The sequence below is a fragment of the Cupressus sempervirens genome, chromosome 4 (assembly GCF_028749045.1).
Source record: "Cupressus sempervirens isolate cs-2001-9-10 chromosome 4, ASM2874904v1, whole genome shotgun sequence".
NCBI classification, from domain to species: domain Eukaryota; kingdom Viridiplantae; phylum Streptophyta; class Pinopsida; order Cupressales; family Cupressaceae; genus Cupressus; species Cupressus sempervirens.
Genome location: NC_143121.1, coordinates 378499499 through 378525521, shown reverse-complemented (window position 1 = coordinate 378525521; position 26023 = coordinate 378499499).

The following is a 26023-nucleotide window of genomic DNA, read 5'->3' as shown; positions in this document are numbered from 1 at the left end:
GTAAATATGATAGTTGACCCTGAAATGTGAGGTATCTCATCAGATATGAGGCCATTGGAATGTATTTTAGTGGTAGCGATAACATCTTTGTGTCCTATTTATCTATTGTGAGAGTGGTGTCACCATGCAAGGTAAACTTGACATGAGTTATTCTTGCATCCTTGGTTTCAAGATACCCTTAACCTTCTATAGGTAAACCACTCACCTATACAATTATTTATTTTGAGATCTCAAATTTTAATCCCTTCACCACTGCCACATTATTTCTAAGAGGTTTTTCAAACTTCAATGTGATGTTATTATCAAAACTTGTGAGCTTTAAATACTTGGTGGCACCTCTAGTTCTAAAGGTGGACATCATGAACAATTGTATCATTGTAAATGGGTGGACCTCCCATGGTAAAATATGAATGAGACTCTCCCTCAAAGATATCAAAATTCACTACAAACTATATAGACACTTGTATCAAACCACATAACTAAAAAGTTTAGCTATAATTCTAGAAAAATTTCTAAAACCCCCAAATATCTCAAAACCACTTTCATAAACCTTAATCATCTACTATGTTTTGAAAAAGTATTGTGTAATTGCAATTTTAGCTAGAAAAATATCTCTTGAAAATTCAAAAAGGCTTAGGAATTGTTACAAGGGTTGATGCAAAATGAGTACATTTTGAGTACATTAACAAAATCTAATTTGTTTAAAATGTCACTTCACTTAATGAGAAATATCAATGGATCACTTATCATTTGAAATAATCATATCTCATTTAGATGTTGACATAGCACAATTCATAACTATATATTTCATGCAAGCATGCCCACCCAACCCCCTCAAACTCAAAATAAATAATAATTTCTCCTTTTGTGGTTGGTGCTAAATAGGACTTAGGCCATGTGACATACAAATATAAGTAAAACTATAGTTAAATAAGTGATTGCATACCTCATGTATACTTTCCATTGGCATTATCATTAGATGAATTGCTCAATTTTGATAACATTAATTGGAAGTGATTGAAAAAATGTGGCAATGGTATTATGATGTGAAAATGAAAGAGGTTGGTATGGAGGAATGGAAGTTATTGCAAACAAATAATTTTCACATGATAGGAAAATATCTACTATGGATGCAAAAAAAAGTCTTTTGAAGAAGAAGAAAATGAGATACTAGGTTTGATTCCTTTGGATGTAGGACTCTTAACTAGCTAGTCTACCAAGAACTGCTGCATAAATTTTGATTTTCTCATTAGTTTATGATAAAATTTCAACCAATGACCATTAAAATGTAGCTTGAATATGATAGGATCAGTTGTGGTGAGCTAAATTTCTCCATTGTCTTACACTTTTTTCATTTCATATGGTCCCAACCAACAAGTCTAGAACTTACATGGATTATCCTAATATCTTGAGTCATGTAGAAAAGCCCACTCTTCATATTGAAATTTATTATATTTAATATACTTATCAAGCCAAAGCTTCCATTGATTTTAGAATTATTTCTATGTGATATAGGAGTTGATTTTCTAGATTCATCCAAAGCATTAAGCTATATGATCCTTTATCTCTGTGACATGCTAAGATCAATATCAAGATCAAGGGTCATCCTTAGTGTTTTAAACTCAAATTAAATGAGCATAAAAAATGATTTTACATACACTATTTCAAATGGTGTAAAACCTTGTATGGTTTTCCATGTTGTTTTATATTCCCATATGATTTCTTGCAGTTTCTAATCTCATTCCTTCATGTGGATTGTAGGTGTCTTTGCTAGAATAGATTTAGTTTATCATGCAAGAGCATCATGGATGTAAGAGAAATTTTGCATCACCCAAAAATATTTCATTTTAGTTGTTTCAATAAGGGTTGTCTTAATGCAGAGTCATTGTCTGTGGAGGCCATCTACTTAGTAAGTCATTCATACTAGCTCAGAATGTTTTAATTTTAGAGGTGAAGGTACATTTTAGGTATATCAACTTTTCAATGGAGCTTCATGGCCAGATTATATGTATTTGTGAAGTTATTGCACATTTTCGGTGTGTGATTTTTGTATAAAAAATCTGCCTCAATTTTGAAGGCCTTGGAGGCCCAAAAACTTGATGGATGGGTGATTACTTTGTTCCAAGCATGTAGATCTATAACTAAGGTTTCCAAAAAGTGGTAATAATAGCCAATCAGAGCAACAGTTCGAGAGTTATGGCCTTCCAAAGTTGGGCTATCCAAAAATTCTAAAATAAATGTCAAAGGTATATTTGGCTAACTCTATATGTATTGTTAGGATCTATCAGCCCTAGGTATTAAATTTGAGTGTTTAGAACCTTCCCAAGTGGCATAAAATTGTCTATTTAGGAAAGGTTTAACATTTTCTATGGCAGCTCTGGGTGATAGTTCACATCTTTTTCTTACAGATTACTATATTGGAGGTGCCCATGTGGGTTAGCATATTGTAATTCTAATTTCTATAATTTTGCATTTTAGGTGATAATAAGAAGCCCATATTTTTTTCTTGCAAATTGCTACTATTTATTTGTTTATGTTATGTGTTTATGGTAATAAGGGGAGCACCCTTCATCAAGTATTATTAGAGCTAGAGTTCCTGAGTGTATGGATCGATCGTTGATTGTGAGGTAGTTCATACTAGGATCGTGGTTTGGGTTGTGCATGTAGACAAATCACTGAGTGTGAGGTAGTTTGCACCAGGGTTTCAAAAAAAGCATGAAGATACATCCATGAAGAGAGTGTGGTGGAAGAGTCGAAGGTGTTACACTTGATGATTTTAGAATCCTCTAGAGGAAAATGCAAGAATTGTAAGAAAAAATGCATAGACGAATGAATCTTGTCATAGGAGATGATGAAAGAGAAGAAGAAGGAAATGTGAATCAAGCCATAGTAGAGGAAGTTCTTAACCCAAATGAGAAAAATAATTCTAAGGCCATTTTTAGTGTTGGAAAAAGACCTAAGTTTGATGTTCCCACATTTTCAAGAAATATCAACCCAAAGGAATTGATCGAATAGATCAATGAATTAGAAGAGTACTTTGAATATGAAGATATTGAAGATCTAGGTAGTATTAGGTTTGTGGAGGTGAAACTAAAGGGTCATGCAAAGATTTGGTGGTAGGAGATCTAGTTGGAGAGAAATAAAAGAGGATAGGAAAAAATCATCAGATGAGATCGGGTGGTAGCTGAAATGAAGTTACAATTTATTCCCATGGATTATGAGCTTGACCTTTTGAAGAAAGTGCAAGGGTTGAAGCAATTAGTAAAATCTCTTCAAGAGTCTATCGAAGAGTTCTACTAAGTTCTCATAAGAACTAGCCATGCAAAAGCTGATAAGGAGAAAGTGGTCCATTATCTTAATGGCTTAAGGCCAAGCATTCAAGAGGAGCTGAGTCTTGTTTGAGTGACTAGTACTATGGAGGTGTACTAGTTTTCCCTAAGAGTTGAGTAGAAGCTAAGAAATTTTTTTGGTAACAATAATTGTGGTAGAGGTTGCAGAAGAAGATCTAGTGGATAGTCTTATAGAGGCTAAAATGATGATCAAAAGAACAAGGATGAGGTTGGAAGTAGTAGTGAGGATTAGAGGGGAAATAATTCCAATTGTTTCCATGAAAAAATAATAGAGATCAAAGAGGAAGAGGAAGAGGGCAAGGATCTGGAAGAGGAGGTTTTCATGGAAAATGCTTTCACTATGGAGAAGAAGGGCATAAAGCATTCAAATGTTACCAACACCAAGGAAGGACCGATAAAAAAATAGAAGGTTGGGCCAAAGTTGTGCATGTTGATGAAGATGCTAGATCATCACATTTTAAAGATATTGAAAGAGGAGAAGTCCTAGTTAACAAAAGAGTTCCACTAAGTGGTGAGAATAAACTAGATCAAAGAAGGATCTTTTTTCGCACAAGGCACAAATGTGAAGATAAGTGTTGTGAAGTGATCATTAATGGTGGAAGAACTAACAATCTAGTGACATAAATGATGGTCACAAAATTGAAGTTGGAGAGGCAGAAAAACCTACACTCATATCGTATTGTTTGGGTGCAAGATGACCACAAGATCATGGTTAGTGAGCAATGCTCAGTGAAGTTCAAGATCAAAAACTATAGGATGAGGTGTTTTGTGATATCATACCTATGGGCATATCTCATATGTTGTTGGGTAGGCCATGGAAGTTTTTCAGGCATGTTGTACATGATGGGTGAGAAAATACCTACACTCTGACAAAGGATGGAGTGAAGCATAAGTTGACGTTGTTGAAGGAGAAATAAGAAAAGGTGTGTGGTGTTGCTAGAATATGTTTTGTTGATGGAAAGGAGTTTCTCAAATGTATGAAGCATAAGAATATGTTTTTTTTTGTAATCTCAAAAGATGGTAAAGAAGAGGTTGAGGAGGTATCTGCAGAATTTGCAGATTTGTTGGGAGAGTTTCCTAATATTGTGTTAGATAATCTACCTAATGGATTACCCTAAATGAGGAAGATCAGTCACCAGGTGGACTTGATTCCAAGAGCCAATTTTCCAAACAAGGCAGTGCACAAAATGACACCAATAGAAAGTGAAAAGTTGAATAGACAAGTTCATGAATTGTTAAAGAAAGTGTTGATTCAAGAGAGTTTGAGTCTATGTGTTGTACCAATGATATTAACACCAAATAAGAATGGAGAATGGAGGATATGTACATATTCTCAAGCTATTAACAAGATCACAATCAAGTACATATTTCCATTACCAAGGATAGATGATATTATGGATTGTTTGAGTGGAGTTGTGTATTTCACAAAGATATATCTGAAGAGTGGATACTATCAGATTCACATCAGAGAAGATGATGAGTGAAAAATTGCTTTGAAGACAAGGAAAGGATTGTATGAGTGGTTAGTCATGCCTTTTGGGCTAACCAATGCACCAAGAACTTTCATGTGGCTCATGAATGTAAGTACTGAAGGAGTTTCTAGTTAAGTTTGTCACTTTTTACCTAGATGATATTTTGATCTTTAGTAAGATATTGGAGGATAATTCAATGCTGATGCATGAGCATCCAGAGGTATAAGGGAAATCTTGTGTCAACCAAAAAAAATGTACTTAGACTTAGTTTCTATTTCATGTGTTTTCATTTCTGGATACCCATTTGGGTCAAATAAAGGTTCCAACTCTCACAGTTCCACTATCAGTGTTCTAGGATAGAGTATTTGAACACCTTGGGATACATGTAAATGTCAAAAAAATAGGAGTATGTAATTAAGCCATCATTTTGGTGAACTATAAGGTTTAAATTGGTTAGAAGATTGTCATTGTAATTTAGAGCATTCCAGAAAAAGAATCAGGTCAAAAGGCCCCATGGTTTGAAAGTTATCGAAGTTTTTCAATTTTTGGAGACATCCTAAGAATGCTTCAAAGTTAGGTTAGGGGCATTAAATTACCTTGAATAGGGCCAAAAAATGGGGGATGAACAAAGCTGATCCATAGGGCTATAGAGCACTTTGAGAGCTTTCTAAAAATGTAAACGGTTCGTCAATCAAAGCTACGGCTCGAAAGTTATGCCTCCCGAAAGTTCGGTTACCATTTCTAGATTCTTCTAGATTTGCGTCGACTTCTAACATAGCTTCTGGAGCCTTCTATTTGGTTGGTGGATGCCAACTAGAACTTTCTAGAATGTACTCCTAATCCTTAACCCTCCAAGGTCTATTTAAGAACATTTCTGGCACTGTAAAAGGCAGTTCAGAGTGGAGTTTGAGAGGAGGTACTAAAAGGAGAAATTATCTCCAGACTTATACTAGTGTAAGCCCTTAGAGCATGTTTTGAAGTCTATTTTCTTTGTACTGAATGTAAAAGCATATTTACATAGTTAATACAATTTTCCCTTTCTTGTTGTGTCCATTTTGTGCTTGGGTCATGTCCCCCATCAAGTGGTATCAGAGTTGGTTTTCCTGAGTGTGTAGATAAAGCGCCGACTGTGAGGCAGTTTGCACCAGGACTGTGTGGTTGTGGGTTTGAGTTAAGAAGATGCCTCCATGAAGAGAGCATGGTGGAAGGGCCAGAGCTATTAATCCTGAGGAGGTTAGAGCCCTCCAAAGGGAGGTACAAGCATTGCAGGAGGAGTTGCGTAAAGGAACAAATGTTGTTGCAGGTGATGAAAGTGAGGATGACAATGATGAAGAAGAAATTGGACCAAAAGGGAAATTTGACGGGGACGTTCTAAATCAGGCAGAGGAAAGGCTTTTTAGGGCCATTACTAAGTTTGGGAAAAGACCTACAATTGATGTGGGTGTATTTTAAGGAAATTTGAAACCAGATGAGTTGATCGATTGGATCAATGAACTGGAAGAGTACTTTGAGTATGAGGATATCAGGAATCTAGATAGGGTTAAGTTTGCAAAGGCCAAACTGAAAGGACATGCCAAAATTTGGTGGCAAGAGGTTCAATTGGAACAAAATAGAAGAGGAAAGGATAAGATCACAAGGTGGGATCGTATGGTGGACAAATTGAAGAAGCAATTAATTCCTGTTGATTATGAGCTTGATTTGTTTAAGAAGATGCAGGGGTTAAAGCAAGCGGGAAAATCAGTCCAAGAATATACAGAGGAATTTTACCAACTTCTGATTAGAGCAGGGCATGCAAAAGAAAATAAGGAGAAGGTTGCTCATTATATCAGTGGGTTGTGACCTCGCATCCAGGAGGAATTAAGTCTGGTAAGAATGACTAGCATTGAAGAGGCATACCAGTTTTCCCTACGAGTTGAAGAGAAACTAAATAAGAGGTTTGAAGGGAGACAAAGAAGGCATGGTCAAGGAGGAAGTGGTAGTGGTAGGTCACTTGGAGGCTAAAATGAAACCAAAAAGAAAAATGAAGATGTGGGTACTAGCAGGAACCAGAGGAATGAGGGTTTCAACCACTCCCATGATCAAGACTTTGGAAATTAGAGAGGAAGAGGTAGAGGACATGACAAGGAAGAGGAGGCTTCCATGGTACCTATTTCCATTGCAATGAAGAAGGTCATCATGCCTTTGAATGTCCTCCATGACAAGGAAGGACAGATACGAGAGCTGAGGGTCAAGCTAGGGTTGCTCATTTGGATGAGGATGCATAATCATCACATTCAGAGGATGCAGAAAGAGGAGAGACTTTAGTAAATGAAAGGGTCCTACTAAGTGCTGAGATTGAACCAGGACAAAGGAGGAGGTTATTCTGTACTAGGTGCAAGTGTGAGGATAAATGTTGTGATATGATCATTGATGGTGGTAGCACTGATAACTTGGTATCAGAGGAGATGGTCTCTAAGCTGAAGCTCAAGAGGGAGAAACACCCCCAGCCCTATCAGATTGCTTGGGTGAAGGATGATCATAAGGTCCTGGTAAGTGAACAATGTTTAGTGAAATTCAAAATTGGGAGTTACCATGATGAAGTTCTTTCTGATGTTATTCCAATGGATGTTTTCCATCTATTGTTGGGTAGACCATGGTAGTTTGATAGGCATGCAGTACATGATGGTCATGCAAACACATACTCTCTAACAAAGGATGGAGTTCGCCAAAAACTGAAGCCCATGAAAAAGGAAGGCGAAAAAGTATGTAGCAGTGCTAGGATTTGTCTTGTTGATGGAAGGAAGCTTTTAGATAGCATGAAACATCAGCGTATGTGCTATGCTTTGATTCCTAGGAAAGATAAAGAAGGTAGTAGTGAAATACCACTTGAAGTTTCAGATTTACTAGGTGAGTTTGGAGATATTATCTCTAATAATGTTCCAGAAAGATTGGCACTAGTAAGGCAAATTAGTCATCAGATAGATTTAATCCTAGGAGCTAGTTTGCCTAACAAGGCTGCTCACAGGATGACTCCTACTAAAATTGCAGAGTTAAATAGACAGGTTCAAGAGCTATTGAGGAAGGGTTTGATTTGGGAGAGCTGAGTCCATGTGCAGTACCTGCAGTACTAGCACCAAAGAAGGATGGAGAGTGGAGGATGTGTACAAATTCTCGAGCTATAAATAGGATAACCATCAAGTATTGGTTTCCTTTGCCCAGAATGGATGATCTTATGGACTACTTGAGTGGAGCTTAGTACTTCATAAAGATAGATCTCAAGAGTGGTTATCACCAGATACGGATTCGAGAAGGAGATGAGTGGAAAACAACCTTCAAGACCAAGGAGGGTATTTATGAGTGGTTAGTCATGCCCTTTGGATTGATGAATGCCCCAAGCACCTTCATGCGTCTTATGAATGAGGTACTTAAGAAGTTCTTGGGAAAATTTGTTATTGTCTATTTGGATGATATTTTAATTTTCAGCAAGACTTTGGAAGAACATTTATTGCATATTCATAGTGTTCTTGAAAGGTTAAGGGAATAGAAATTGTTAGTTACTCTGAAGAAGTGTATCTTTACAAAAAGGGAGTTAGTCTACTTGATTTTTTATATCACCTGAAGGTCTCAAAATGGATCTAGAGAAGGTAAAAGCCATCTTGGAATGGCCTACTCCAAGGTCTGCTATAGAGGTAAGATCATTTCATGGTTTGGTTAGTTTTTACAAGAAGTTCATTAAGAATTTTTAGTAGCATATGTGCACCCCTGACTGACACAATAAGAGGGGATAGAAAAGAGTTCAAGTGGACTATGGCAGCTGCGAGAAGTTTTGAATTGTTGAAGAAGAAGGTGACAAAACAACCTGTGTTGGCACTTCTAGATTTTAGAAAGGTGTTCCAGGTGGATTGTGATGCTAGTGGTAGTGCTATTGGGGTTGTATTAAGCCAAGAAGGTAAGCCTATTGCATATTTTAGTGAAAAATTGAATAATGCAAAAAGGAAGTATTCTGTTTATGATTAAGAGTTCTATGCAATAGTTCAAGCCTTAAAGAAATGGAGGCATTATTTGTTGCCAAAGGAATTTGTTTTGTATACTAATCATCAGGAATTACAGTACCTAAATAGCCAAGGTAAATTGAATCAGAGGCATATGAACTGGGTAGAGTTCTTGCAGAGCTATACATTTGTGTTGAAGCATAGAAGTGGAAAATCTAACAGGGTTGCAGATGCACTAAGTAGGAGCTAGTTGTTGCTTACAATAATGCAGGTTGAAATAGTTGGGTTTGATGAACTCAAGAATCTGTACCCTGAGGATTCTGATTTTGCTGAAGTGTAGAAAGCTTGTAAAGAGCTTGTTGCTATAGATAGAACCAAGTGGCTAGACTATTTGATTCAGGATGGTATGTTGTTCAAGGGCAGTCAATTATGCATTCCAAGGAGTTCCATGAGAGAAAATCTAATTAAGGAGAAACATAGTGGAGGGATGGCAAGACATTTTGGTTGAGATAAGACCATTGCCATTCTCAAAGAACATTATTTTTGGCCTCAAATTTCACAAGATGTGAAGAAGTTTGTACAGAGTTGTCAGATTTGTCAAGTTGCCAAGGGATTTAGTCACAACACTGGACTATATCAGCCATTGTATGTTCCATCAAAGCCATGGGAAGACATAAGTATGGATTTTGTTCTTGGATTGCCAAGGACACAAAGGGTAATGACTCTGTATTTGTGGCGGTTGATAGGTTCTCCAAAATGGCACATTTCATTCCATGCCACAAAACTCATGATGTTGTCCATATTGCAGACTTGTTTTTCAGAGAGGTGGTAAGACTACATGGTCTCCCAAGGAGTATAGTTTCTGACAGAGACACTAAATTTGTCGGGTATTTCTGGAGAACATTGTGGAAAAAGTTGAGAACAGACTTGAAATTCAGTCCCACAAATCACCCACAGACTGACGGCCAAACAGAAGTGGTAAACAAAAGTTTGGGCAATTTGTTGAGATTTATATTTGGGGATAAGCCCAAGGGGTGGGATTTGATTCTACCATAGGAAAAGTTTGCTTACAATAACTCTATAAATAGGAGTACTAGTAGATCACCATTCCAAATTGTATATGGAAGTAGCCCAAGGACTGCACCAGAATTGAGGAAGATAGAGCAAGGGGAGAGGACAAGTGCTGAAGCTGAAGAATTTGTTGAACATATCAAGCATCTACATGAGGAGGTTCAGACACACATTACCAAGATGAATCAAGAGTATAAAGCTAGGGCTGATCAAAGGAGAAGACATAAGGAATTCCAAGTAGGGGATCTAGTCATGGTACACTTATGAAAAGAAAGATTTCTAGCCAATACTTACAACAAGCTAAAAATGAAAAAATTTGGTCCCTGCAAAATTCTGAAGAAACATGACTCAGGAAATGCATATGAGGTGGAGTTTCCAGATGGAATTCACATTTCTCCTATTTTCAACACTGCAGACTTAATAGAGTATCATGATGATGGTGTAGATGAGGAGCTAATGTTAGAGCCATGTCCAATTCCTACTTCTAAGAAGGAGGAGATAGAAGACATTCTAGATCATCATGTGGGTAGGAGTACCATACATAGGTAGTATGAAGAGTATTTGGTCAAGTGGAAAGGACAATCGATCGAGGACTCAACTTGGATATCAGCAGCTGAGGTTTCCCATTTGGGATTTCCTCTACCATTCATAAAGTGACAGGGTCACTTTTCAATCTACCCTGGGTGTCTGATGCAGGAGCATCCAGAGGTATAAGGGCAATCCTATGTCAACCAAAAAAAATGTACTTAGACTTAGTTTCTGTTTCATGTGTTTTCATTTTTGGATACCCATTTGGGTCAAATAAAGGTTCCAAGTCTCACAGTTCCACTATCAATGTTCTAGGATAGAGTATTTGAACACCTTGGGATATGTGTAAATGTCAAAAAAATAGGAGTATGTAATTGAGCCATCATTTTGGTGAACTAGAAGGTGTAAATTGGTCAAAATATTGTCATTGTAATTTAGAGCATTCCAGAAAAAGAATCAGGTCAAAAGGCCCCATGGTTTGAAAGTTATCACAGTTTTCTAATTTTTGGAGACATCCTAAGAATGCTTCAAAGTTAGGTTAGGGGCATTAAATGACCTCAAATAGGGCCAAAAAATGGGGGACAAGCGAAGCTATCCATAGGGCTATAGAGCGCTTTGAGAGCTTTTTTGAAATGTAAATGGTTCATCAATCGGAGCTACGGTTCAAAATTTATGCCTCTCGAAAGTTCGATTACCATTTTTGGATTCTTCTAGATTTGCGTCGACTTCTAATGTAGCTTCTAGAGCCTTCTATTTGGTCGGTGGATGCCAACTAGCACTTTCTAGAATGTACTCCTAATCCTTAACCCTCTGGGGTCTATTTAAGAACATTTCTGGCATTATAAAAGGAAGTTCGGAGTGGAGTTTGAGAGGAGGTACTAAAAGGAGAAATTATCTCCAGACTTATACTATTGTAAGCCCTTAGGGCATGTTTTGAAATCTATTTTCTCTGTACTGAATGTAATAGCATATTTACACAGTTAATACAATTTTCCCTTTCTTGTTGTGTCCATTCTGTGCTTGGGTCATGTCCCCCATAAAATGCATATTCGAAAGGTGTTTGATAAGTTAAGGAAAGAGAAGTTCTCATCTAGGTTCCAATGATAGTTTAGTTTCATATGAAATGGTGAACAATTCATATTTGGAATGGCTAAAGAAGTACAATTTTGTGAAGAAGGAATTGGTGTACCTAGGATTTGTAGTTTTAGTAGAAGGTCTGAAAATGGACCTAAAGAAAGTGAAGGCTATCTTTGAATGACCTACTCCAAAGAGTGCTACATAGGTAAGATCTTTTAATGGACTAGCTAGTTTTTCATAAAGTTCATAAGAGGCTTAAGTAGTATTTGTGGATCCTTGATTGAAACATTGAGAGGAGATAGGAAAGAATTTAAGTGGACTATAGGATAAAATAAGAGTTTTAATCTATTGAAATATAAAGTTGTGAAGCAACCTATTTTAGCACTTCCAAATTTTAACAAGGTGTTTCAAGTAGATTGTGATGCTAGTGGTACTACAATAGAAGTTTTTTTGAGCCAAGAATGTAGACCTGTTGCTTATTTTAGTGAGAAATTGAATGATGCAACAAAAAAAATGATGATCAAGAATTTTATACTATAGTTCAAGCACTGAAGAAGTGGAAACACTATCTTCTTCCCAGAAGGAGTTTGTTTTGTATATTGATAATCAAGCTTTGCAATATTTGAATAGTCAAGAAAAATTAAACCAAAGGCATTTGAAGTGGGCTGAGTTTTTGCAGAGTTATACATTTTTTTTGAAACACAAGAGTGGGAAGTCTAAAATAATCATAGGTGCTCTTAGTATAAGGCATTAGTTATTGAAAGAGATGCAGATTAAGGTGGTTGGGTTCAAGGAACTTAGTAATTTGTATCCACACGATCTTGATTTGGGTGAAGCTTGGAAGGCTTGTATAGAACTTGTTACACTTGATAGGATGAAGTGGTTTGATTTCACAATCCAAGATGGTATGGTGTTTAAAGGAAGCTAGTTGTGCATTCCAAGGAGTTCAATGAAAGTGAATATCATCAAGGAGAAGCATAGTGAAGGATTGGTTGGACGCTTTGGGATAGATAAGACCATTGCTTTGGTTGTTGAGAATTATTACTAGCCATAGTTGCAGCAAGATGTGGAGAAGTTTGTGTAGAGTTGTAGAGTTTGTCAGATGGCAAAAGGAGTGAAGCAGAATATGTGGTTGTATCAACCATTTTTTGCCCCGCCAGGGAACCAAAAAGAAATTAACCTAAAGTTTTACTTATTTTTCCAAACATTTAAAAAAAGAAAAAATAAACAATAATAGATAAAATATAGAAGAAGAAATAACTCACATACATACAACTATCATAAACAAATGACACCTCTTAAGGGTCCCATGATGTTGAATCACATTTTAGTTTAATTAATACTAAATATGATACCTAACAAATCCACAAAAAAGAATATCTACAAGTACAAATCTATTTAAATAATATACAATTATATTGAATGCTACTTGGCAACAATCAAAATGCATAATTGTCCACTGTACAAGTCATAGGGTATGAAAAGCTCAAAGAATATACATCATAAAATAATTTACACCATCTTGTAAGATCTTTGAAATCAAATAATGCAATGGAGTATAACCATCCATCATAGTACACAAGATCAGAATAAAAGGAAATACAACACAAGGAACTCTAGCAATGGCATTGAACTACCTGATCTCAATGGTATAAGTAAAATGCACTACCATTTGACCTCATGAAACCTAAATAGCCCAATCCAACCATGCTGAGAAGATAATCTCATGTCCCATATGGGTATCAATCCCAAAAGTCAAATCTAACATCTAGGTCAAGGAAAACCTGAAAGAAATATATCTCAAAGGTACCAAGACACAAATGACATCTAAACCGAGAGGCAACAATGACACGTAGGAAATCTACTATGTAAGTGGATAGTGTCATTGCATGAGCCAAATCTAAGGTTACCCTAATAGCCACTGTGGACTCTAGCCCGCTAGTATCTCTATGTGGCACCAATATCCTTTCATATAGACAAGGCATACTAAGGAAGCAAGGTCGCAACCAAGCATCCTCTCTACTCTCATCCTAGCCTGTACTAGCACTTGAGGCATGGGTGAGGAAAAACAATGACTATTATTAATTCATTTTACTCTTATTTGATGAAATGTTACCACTTATTAAAATAACCTACAATGGATTAACTAAGCAGCCTCTTTAGGGCTCTGTCCTCCATTGCAAGCCATTTCCCAACAAGACATAAAGATAACCTACCCTAAGTTTAGTAAACGAAGAAGATCTCATATGATCATAAAACACACATTAGTTCATAGACAAGAAAGTAGAAAGCATTGAAATATCACTGATCAAAACTCACAGATTTTGTCAACACAATCATCCTATAAGGACCGATCCAAACTCAAGTGCACATAATAGAACCATGACATGACATGACATCACCAAAAACAATAACACCTGGCCTTTGGTGGACATCCCAAAACTAGTCAACACTCTAAGTTAACCCTAAAATTGAACAAAAAAGAAATCATACAACTCACAGTGTAGTTTCCTAGATTTTGTTTGGTTTTGAAAATATATAGTTTTGATTTAACAATATGATTTAAGTTTATGTTTCATTATAAGTCTCTGATTTAATAAGGTTTACAATTTTTTCCTTATAATTGAATCCCTTTTTCCTTTTTAATCAAAATCCATAGTTTATCACTAACTTATAAAACTAATGCCTTTGTTAAATCTTATAAAACAATTTAAATAATTATTATTATATTATTAAAATAATAATTACTAAATTATTAAAATAATAATAAACAAAATTACTAATTACCATAATTATTAACTTAATAATATAATAAAATTTATCTAAAATTATTAAATAACATTTAATATTTATTTAATTAATTAATAATAATTTAAAAACTATATTAATTAAATTAATTAACAAAAACTATATTTTAAAAAATTATTAAATTTCAAAATTTAATAAATTTAATTACACAAAAAGAAAATTAAAAAAAAAGCATTATACAAAAATGTTTGTAGGGCCTACCGACCTAACAATAAAAGGTTGTCACAGTAGCCTGTTGTTGCAACGACAGGGTACTGCATCAACAGTACCTGCTACTATCGCAGTAGGACTACTATGTGCAGTCTTATACTCGCGTGACTATAGAGGAGGAAAGGGGAGGTGCCCCACATCCCTCCAAAACAAAAAATAAATAAATCATTTATTATTTATTATTAAAAACAAACGAAATTCAAGCCCGCTCCCCCATTTTAAGATTTCAAATTTATTTATTTATTTATATTATGTATAAAATTTATAATTATCACAGTAATTACTAATTACTATGATAATATATATATATATATATATATATATATATATATATATATATATATATATTCAAGATTTCTCCAATTATATCTGATATGAGAAATACAAATAATCAATCAAATTTGTATAAAACATTCTTGATTTCTTTTTCAAATCCTACTCGTATCAAAATATAGTTCTCTCAAGATTTACAAAATGAGAGTTTCTAACTATCAATTCATATACAGATGATTTCAAAATGAAGAACAAACAAATTTGCAACAAGGGTTTCAACCCAAATAAAATTGTTAAAATAGAAACACAATAGACACAGATAACATAGAGAAATCAAAGAACAAAAAATTATTATGCAAAATCCACAAGATCTTACCTAGAACTGATGCTAAAATAGCGAATGCACGAAGCTCGCATGTAATGCCCCGCCCAGAGATCCTTGGAACAAGGATTCAAAACAAGCCAAGATATTTATTTTTTACAAGTATGATTGCACATGACAACATCATACAGGGATCACAAAGATTACAATGGAAGACTTCACCACAATCTCAACAACCAATGAATCTCCGAACACCACTACCAAACTGACACAAGCAAACAAAAGCCAACAATGACCATGCATAAGAAGAGGGCTCGAAGAAACAACCACACATCAACAAAACACCAAGCTGGGGTAGAATGAAGAATCCTAAAATTTGGCTAAGTTTGAAATCTTGAAGCCCTGAAAATTGGCTAAGTCTAGATTTCTAAAGCCCTGAAATTTCCTAGAATCTTTATCTCATCTCCAAGAGGTCTGAAACTTATCTCAAAAGATTCATCACATATATTGAAATATATCTTAAGTATAAGTTGTCAAGTTATATTTAAATGATATATTTTAAACCCCAATAGACAGACTACTGAAACACACACAATATAAATAAAAAAGCAACACCATAGGGTTGAAGAACACCAAAGAGGGTATCCAAATCAATTCTCAAAATGTTCGAACCAGACTGAAAAGTGCTCGCTGCCCACCCACGTAGATTTTTACAAAAACCAAGCGATACTTTAATACAACATAGGAAAGTATCGCACGACATTTCTAAAGAAGGAGGGTGAAACTTTCAGGGACCGGGCGATACTTCTCCCAAAGGTGTGCGACACTTTAAGGGTGTCGTACAATATTTCTCACAAGGAGGTATGATACTTTCTAGTATCGCACGATATTTCTTCAAGAGGCATGCAATAGAGTCAAGGGATGCATGACAGAGTTTCAATGGGCATGCAATACATTTTTGTGTCACACCATGTTGATAAAATGTTGCCCATAGAAACACAAAAACACTTAAGGAAAACACAAAAGGGAAAAAATTGAGAAAAATTGAGTTCAGAACCTCCACACTAGGGAGTAACGGATCCACATAGATCGAGGAGCAAACACTTGAGTGCATAATCAACGATATGCCAAGGAATTAAGAAGGAGGAACATCTATCCATCTAAAACATAGAAATAATAGAACGTACTGAAAGCAACATCATAGTGAACATAAATAACATTGCAATGTACAGAAATAACATCACAATAACTAAACAACCAAATTAAGTACGCGGTTCCTCCCAACCGTCAATAGCATCATAAGACCATCATGGATCCTAGTCGTCCCCCACATGTAACATCCCAAGCCACCGATCAAATCATCAGTACTATCATAATAGGGACATCACTACTAAACATGCTAATAACCAAAAGCATAAGGAAATTTAATATGCTAGTAGTACAACAAAAGATAAACCTGCAAGTAGCTAACATCACCTATCACATGCTAATCAACATAATAAGGAAATATAACATGCTAACCAATAAGCAATAGATAATCCAATACAACAATTCGCATCATCTAGACATATGCTAAACATTATAATATGGGAATGCATCAAATAAACTAACATCAGCTAAACATGATATCCAAGCATTCCAAAGAAAGCATAAATCACAAGAAAGCATACTTCAAAACTCGAAGCATCAAGTGAAAACATCCAACAACAGTTGCACTAGGATAAGAGATTGTCTTTGTACACTAGTCCCTAGTAGTATTAGAGGTAGCTATGCCTCCCAACCACATGGTACCCATAGGTTCACACTCGCTGTGCTAATGGAGATAATGATCCAACCACAAACACACATAAAGCACAACATCCAAGGCTAAGACTCACGCCAAACAATATGATGGCTATAACCAAGAACCTAAGACAATGCAAGGAGTATAAGTTCTAGTCAGACACTCAAAAGGCTACTAAGCAGGGGCTGACATCATGGAGAGTCACTTGGCATCAAAAAGCCCAAGCTCGAACTTGTACAGATTCAACATCCCTCAACAAAAAGGCTCTAGCACCCCACATTTTTATTATCTTAAGCTTTTATTACCAATCACACATTGTTTTAGTTATCACTTAGTTAAAAACTTCCTCCACCAACCCTCTGGGCACAATGATCACCAGGTTGCAAGATAGAAGCCCCCTCCATATGCTACCCTACCCTACCCATGCTCATCCTATGACAAGTGCCCATGGGCATGCATACTCCCATTCCAACCCCAATGATCATAACTTCCAAACATACCACAGAAGATCCGGCCTCACAAGTTACCCGACGAATGTACATGCACATACTCATGTGTGGCACACCACCATCACGAAGATCAAAACACAAGGACATGATGAGAACAGAAAGCAAAAGATAACACCCAACTGAAAGCAACATAGGAAGGATGGATTCTACATGAATCCCAAAACCAATAAAACCATACATCATGAAATCACTCAACCAGCCTCAATCCAGGAGTATGGATTCTACACGAATCCCAATGATGCAACAAGACCAAACATCATGAACTCACTCAACTGGACTCAATCCAGGAGCATAGATTCTACACGAATCTTAGTGTCCACGAAACAATAACAAAGGTCCAAAACAAACCATAAAACCAAGTATAAAATCACTCAACCAACCATAGTGTTAGGAGCACGGATGTGACACTCACCCCAATGCAACATAAAAGTGCAATAGTGGTCTCACTAATATCTAAATAGATCATCGAGGTCTATGACCCACATTGTGCCAAGAAAACCCAAGAAAATAGGGCAACACACAAAATGAGGTAAAAACTCCAAAATTTAGAAAAACTTTAAAATTAAAACCCATTTGGCTTTTGGGTACAAAAACTCCAAAAATTCAAAAATAATCAAGTTCGAACATCATATGAAAAAATGGCCAGCATAACGATGTAAAACTCCAAACCCTAATCTCGAAAAATAGGGAAATGTTCATACCTACCCAACTAGGTAGAACTAGCATACAGAAATGGAGGGGAACACTAGTTCTCAGCCTCCAAAAAAATGACTACAAACAATAGAAGCAGAAATAGAGCATAAATAATAAAACAGGAAAGCCCTACCTCATAGCCAAAAGGGCAAAACGAGAATCTGAACCATAAAATAAATAGCTCGCAAAAGTAGTTGAAAATCACGTTAATCCAAGGTTTCCCTGAGCTAGATCCAATGAGCCCAACCTCTCGACGATCCCACACTCGTAGCTCCCACAACAAACAAAATAGTAAATCCTCATGAAGAGGATTTTGGGTTTTACTCTCCAACTTTCTAATTCAAAAGTGAGAAGTGAGGAATTTAAATTCTTTTTTGGATATTTATTCACTTTTCAAGTGAATAATCAATTAGGGCAAATAACTAGCCAACCTAGTTAAACTCCGAATCGACCCAAATGAAAATAGGTTATTCCTATAAATAAGAATTCATCTATGGAAAAGCTACTAGAAATTAAAATAAATCAATTAAAAAGTCCAAAAACCCAGAAATACATAAATTTCCTTAATAACTTTCGTGACAATGCGAACCTCTAAATGCACAGACATACTTACTGGTCTAATCACATAATGCAAATGAGTTTGAATTTAATAATCACCGAAAGGTTTAATAAAATAATTAAAATAAGGATACACTGACAATACAAGGATGACATTGGTAAAATATGAATGGCTTAATCACTAACTCCATGTGTCACTACCAGGGATATAAATCTTGCACACTAAACAACACAATCAAATGCAACTGCATATAATAACATAGTCGAAGCAATTAATGAATTAAATCACCTAATTTAACCATTTATTTAATTATATTAAAATAATCTATTTACATCACTCACTTTTGCATGAAGCATAACAATGTAAGAATGAAGTAAATAACCATAACATTAAATCCATCACCTAACATAATCAAAGGTATGTCCAAATACCAAATAACTAGATATCATCATAAAGCACACTGTCATCTCAAAATGGCATCGTCATGCAATATGATCAACTGAACAACATAGTAGTCTAAAATCTATGATACTGAAATCAAAGTATAACATCTAGCCCTCAGGTCCTCTTAGATGTAAAACATAATATAAGTAACAGATATCTCTCAGATCAAAATATAACAAGGTAAATGTCTGCAACACATAACTAAATAATCCAAATGGGCAATCCATTTCTAATTACTTAAGCATTTAATAATGATTGTTTAAACAATATTAATAAGGCACTTAAAACACATAAGCGAACACAGTCATAAACATGACTATCCACTGCTATAGGAACCTAGTCTAGTGTAGCATGGTAATAGTACACAGTGCAATCTCTACACACATCTCAGGGTAATCACGGAACAACCTCATGATACCACATCAATCCTAGTAAGCACTTGCACAAACCTTAGTGAACCATAAATCATATCATAATCTCATAGATTAGTCAAAAGCATAATCAAAGCAACTAATACAGAACATAAATCCAAACGTCTCGATGGTGTAGACCACTCATGGTCACAATCATGATCTATCACAACAAAAGATCAACAGGGTTGCATCCAACAAGATGACTTACAGAAGTCAAATGGGAGAGGCACTACATCACAAGCAATTTCCCCTTCTTCTGAAAACCTTCTTCTAAAAAATTGGCTCCTCCCAAATTTGTATGTGGAGAAATGAGCTCTAATTTCTTAATAAAGAGCTTTTTCCAATTAGGGTTTCAATTTTGCAATCATACGAAACCTTTTTTCTTGATTATTTTATTATTTTTAATTTTCATGTGCAATCTTTTTGCATTTTAATTAAAATAAACTTTATTAAATCAATTCCTTTCTCTCTCTTATTAAATCACAATATGTCTTTAATAAAATATTTATTAATATAACTAATAATAATATATAGAGTTTATTTTTAAAATGAAACTCCTAAATATATTATTATTAAATTAAATTAATATGATTAAGCCAAAATTAGAACTTTAATTAAATCTTTTAAATTTAATTCTTTTATTTAATTAATTTCTTAATTAATCAAATATAATTAAATATTGAATTTTCTTTATAATTTTTTCATTAAATTATCTTTTAATTTGATTTAATTATAACTAAAAATCACAACAGACCACAAGACAAAATACAAAAACTCATCATAAAGTATAGAATACTAGGTCAAACTCAAGTGTCAAAATCATGAATTCACGTCACTAGATGAATTCAAAAGGATGGAACTCAGATACTTGTCTTACTTTCTAGGACAATTAGCTTAAGGTTAGGATTTGGACTCAAAAATTATCTTCCCTTTTAACCATTGAGATAATGCATTAGGGCATGCTCATCTCGGCAAGTTAGGGAAGTTGATGTTGGGTACCTACAATCTGCATAAAATTTGAGCATGTACATACATATATAATCTAAACTAAATAGGCAATGGTGAGAAGTGGTGCATCATGTAGATCCTGACTAGTAGGTGGCTATGATTGTCTCCCTCAACCACATTAGAAACATCATACATAAAGTAAAACATATAGGTACAAAATAACTAAAATCACTGTATATAAGCATAACCATTGAAGAATAACCATGTACCCATGAATAAATGAGTACCAAATAACTCATCACATAAATCAACTGAGTATGACATAATATCCAATCAAATTAGGTAAATCAAATACCACTAATCATAAAATTGGCCTAAATAAATTTGGCAATACAACATGAAAAGTCAACTAGGGGTAGGCATCACAAGCCATTACCTGTACTAGAGAAGTCATGGGAGGATGTCATCATGGACTTCATTCTTGGATTACCAAGGACTCAACAAGGGCATTATTCTATTTTTATGGTGGTTGAAAAGTTTCCAAAGATGGCACATTTCATGCCTACAAGAAGCCTAGTAATGTTGTTCATGTGGTAAAGTTATTTTTAATTTCATAGAATAGGTGAGACTACATGGTCTACCAAAGAGTATAGTTTCAACTCGAGATGCATGTTTGTTGGATATTTATGGCATACATTGTGGAAGAAATTGAAGATAGATTTGAAGTTCAGTTCATCACATCATCCATAGACTGATGGACAAACAAAATTTGTGAATCACAGTTTGGGAAACTTGTTGAGATATTTCATTGGAGATAAACCAAAAGGATGGGATCTACTTTTACCACAGGCAGAATTTTCATATAATAATTTTGTCAACAGGAGTACTAGTAAATCACAATTCCAGATTACAAATGGGAGTAGTCCCAGAAATGCTTTTGAACTAAGGCATTTGGATAAAGGAGAGATAGGTAGTGTTGAAGTAGAAGGATTTTTTGAACATTGGAAGAATATCCATGAGGAGTTGAGGAAGAAAATTAGAAAGATGAATACATAGTACAAGGCTAAGTGATTTGAAAAGAAGGTATAAGGAATTCCAGATTAGAGATGAAGTCATGGTTCATTTGAGAAAGGAATGTTTTCCAATGGGTACATATAATAAGCTGAAAATGAAGAAGTTTGGACCATGCAAAGTAGTGAAAAGGCATGATTCTGGAAATGCCTATGAAGTGGAGTTAACTGCTGAATTAAAAATTTCACTAGTATTTAGTATTTCAAATTTGACAAAGTACCATGAAGGAGGTGATGGGGATGAAGTAACAGAAGTGTAGTGTGTAACGCCCCACCAAGGGAACCAGAGAATTAACCTAAAGTTTTACTAAGTTTGGTAGCATTTTTTAATTTTTTTTTGAAACATGAAAGTAAAACCATTCATAACTTAGTAGCGAAAGCAATAACAAACATTAAACATAACATAATAGGTTACATTCTTCACGGATCCCTTAACATTGAATAACATCTAAATCAACTAGTATTAAGGATTCCATCTAATACTACATCCACATAAAATAATAATGAAAAGTTCAACGTTCTTAAATTACATTTCCAATTGCTCAATCATCCACTGTAAATGCCATAGGGTATGAAAGGCTTAAAAGAATATACATATGTGAAATAAAGTACATCATCATCTAATTCTAATCCATGATGCAATAACATAAATGAAACCACATGTTATACATGATACATCTTCATCATAAAACATCAAACATAATTAACTAAGTGCACGATTCCTCCCAACCGTAAATATCATCATTAGACCATCATGGATCCTAGCCATCCCTCTATGTGTAACATTCCAAATCATTGAAGAGATCATCAGTATTATCAAATAGGAATGTCACTCCTAAAACATGCTACTACATATGCATAAATAAATCTAACATGCAAGTAAAGCATAAGATAACATCATCTAACATATGCAAATCATCAATGTAAGGATACATGTCCACCATCATAATCCATGAAGATAGATGCCAACAAAGAATGCATCAGCCACAATGTCTCAGACGGATCTCAAATGGTAAGAGTGAAAAAGCACTACCACTCAACCACGTGAAACCTAAATGGTCCACTCCCACCATGCTGATGAGATAATCTCAAGTCCCAAACAGGTTATCAAAATCACATAGCATTAATACTCTCTAAGTCTAGGAATCCTAAAAGTATACTAACTCAAAGGTTCCAATCACAAAATGACATCTAATCCCAGAGGCACCACAAAGACATGTAGGAAACCTACTATGCAAGTGGGAAAGTGTCATCGAACGGATCATACTAGAGTTACCTTGGCAGTCTCTCAATAGACCCTGGCCCCCTAGTGATCCCTGTGTGGCCACTAGTATCCTCTCATACAGACGAGGCATACTACGAAATGCAAGGTCACAACTAAGCGTTCTCTCTACTCCCATCCTATTATGTACTAGCACTCGAGGCATGGGTGAGAACATACAATTATCTTATTAGGTTCATTTAATTCCCATTTAGTGTAAATATTTTCACTTATTAAAAAAACTAACAATGAGTTACCCTGGCAGCCACTTAGGGTCCCGGCCCCCCATTGCAAGCCACTTCCTGACACTACAAGTAGATAACCTACCCTAAGCTCATGGAATCATAAATCACAAAATCACCACAGTCCTATACAAGTGACTAGAAAAATACCAAAAGATGATCCATAAAAAAAGCATTAAATCTCCATGAGCACATGAAAAGCATCCATAGATAATCATGACCACAACAGTTCTCTATTGGAAATTGAAGGTATCACTGATAATCAAAAGTATCCATTGGTTCTTAATAACCAAAATATATCCCAAAATCATATTGATCGAAGACTCCAAAATGGTTGAGTCAAAACATGTCACAACATGACATCATCAAGAAATAAATCAACATTTCAGTCCCATCATGGCGACTAGAAAGTAATCCAAGGATAATTAATCGATGACTCAAAAATGGTTAAGTCAAGTGTCTCAGATACATATAACTCAGCTTCACTCAAGAAGACTGATGTGCAAAAATAATCAGTAAATACAAACATCTCATAGAGCATACCATCACATTACCATGGTTGGGTTTATAAAGAATCGAGATCAAAAGACATCATCATGACATCACAATCATAACCCTCGAGCCTCTGGTAGACGTCCTATAACTGGTCAACACTAGTCAATCCAAAAACCCAAAACAAGAAGCATAGAGAAAACACAATGCAAGCACATGTTTTGGTTTACTAAAACCACATAGTTGAATTAAGTGTGGAGGTTTTAGTTTCTGTTTGCAAGTATACTTCAAGTATATAGGATTTATCATTTGACCTACAAGTCAACCTATTTGTTCCCTCGATAACATTATCCTTCCATTATTTTAAATTACATTCTAAGAATAACTGAAGGATAAATATTTACTCATTACACTAATCTTCATTGTCCCTTAATTAATATTATTCACTTTATTAATTAATCTTAATTAAATCAATTAATAATGAACATGGGTATGACTCTTTATCATTTTAAAAATACTTAATTAAAACTCAACTAAATATTACTAAAATTTAGGTCTCTTAATTTAATCGTTATAATATTTAAATCATCACTAATAACCATTAAAATATCTAAAGTCATTATTCAAGTCATTAGAATAAGACTTTATCAACTTTGATGTAAATACTTTACAACTTCGTTAAAAGAATCATATCAACTAAAACTCTATTACATAATCTACTTATTAATTTAATTTAATTAACTCTAATTAATTAATTTAATTAATAATTACATAACCATACCAACAACCCAATGAATATTAGTTGATTAATAACTAACTATAATTTGTAAGTTAAAAGTCAACTATAATCCAATTCTCCAATATTAATAGTTCAATAATAACATGTTATTATTTAATAACAAGTTATAAATCTACAATGACCACATTCATCATTCTTTTCAATGAATACTAACATTCCCTTAACAAATTCGTATTATCGATAAAACAATTAAAACTCTATTATCAATTAAATCTAATTAATTCTACAAGTAAATTAACTAGTAGCGTATTTTAATAACTACATGATTATCAGCTGATGATAATTTCGTATATTGAGAGTCCACTATGTTTCATTCCATGAATATTCAAATTAATACTTAAATAATAACAAGGTATAACAATCTCAGTAATAAATCCCCAATACCAAACATTAATATCTCAAATAAATTCCTCCTATGTGCATTGATTAATAAATCAATTAATTATTCCCCTCCAATTGTTAACCAATTCAAATTGATTAATATATTTTACAAAACTTCAATCATTAATTAATCTCAACTAAATTAACTTTAATCGGATTAATTGATAACTATTTAAACTGTTTATACTATTATTTACTTAATTATTTGCTAGACCCAACAAACATTAATAAATAATAAATTCAATTTCTTTTCTTAAGAATCCCCAGAATAACCACTTAAATATTTCATTTATAATATTCTTATTAACTATAGTTAAACTAAATTCTAATTAAAAATGATTAAATTAAAACCAAATTATTTATGTAAAATTTAATTAACTTAAATATAAAAAATTCATCAATATATATATACATAAAATAATAATTAGTATATATATATATATACTAACATATAACTTTGTCATTGAATTCATATGATAATATTATAACATATAACATTTCTATTGAATAATAACATTATACGTTATAATATTACCATCGAACCAAATTTCATATTGCATAACAAAATAATTTAAATTATGTAAATGCGAGTACTATTTTTCCCCCGTACCCTGCGAGCCTTTATATTATCGCAAACTATATAAATCGGTGTGATATTTGATATACGAAAATCTGTGCATGTCCATAGATTGTTGTGCGGTCCTTGGCCCGCCGTCACAGGTCTGCGAAGGCAATCACAGTACTTGCGATTGTAGGTACAATGGCCGTCGGCCCCATTATAAGCATAAATGAATGGGGGTAGGGGAAATTACATGCCACCCCATCATATAATAATTTTATTTTATTTTTTAAAAACATTCTCATAAAACGTTTCTTCTTAACCAATTCGAATTTTTTAATAAATGTTTTTCCTATTGCGATTTTATATTCAGAGCCTCAATGAATACATATATATACACACACACACACACATACATAATACATACATACATACACACATACATATATATATATAGATATGTATGTATATATATATATATATATATATATATATGTATATGTATATATGTATATATGTATATATATATATGTATATATGTATATATATATGTGTGTGTATATGTATATATACATATATATGTATATGTATATATATATATATATATATATATATATATATATATATATATATATATACACATGAATACATACATATATATATATATATATAGACATACACACACACACACACACACACACACACACACACACACACACACACACACACACACACACACACACACGCACGCACGCAGAAAGTTATTAGGCAATACAACATTTAAATAA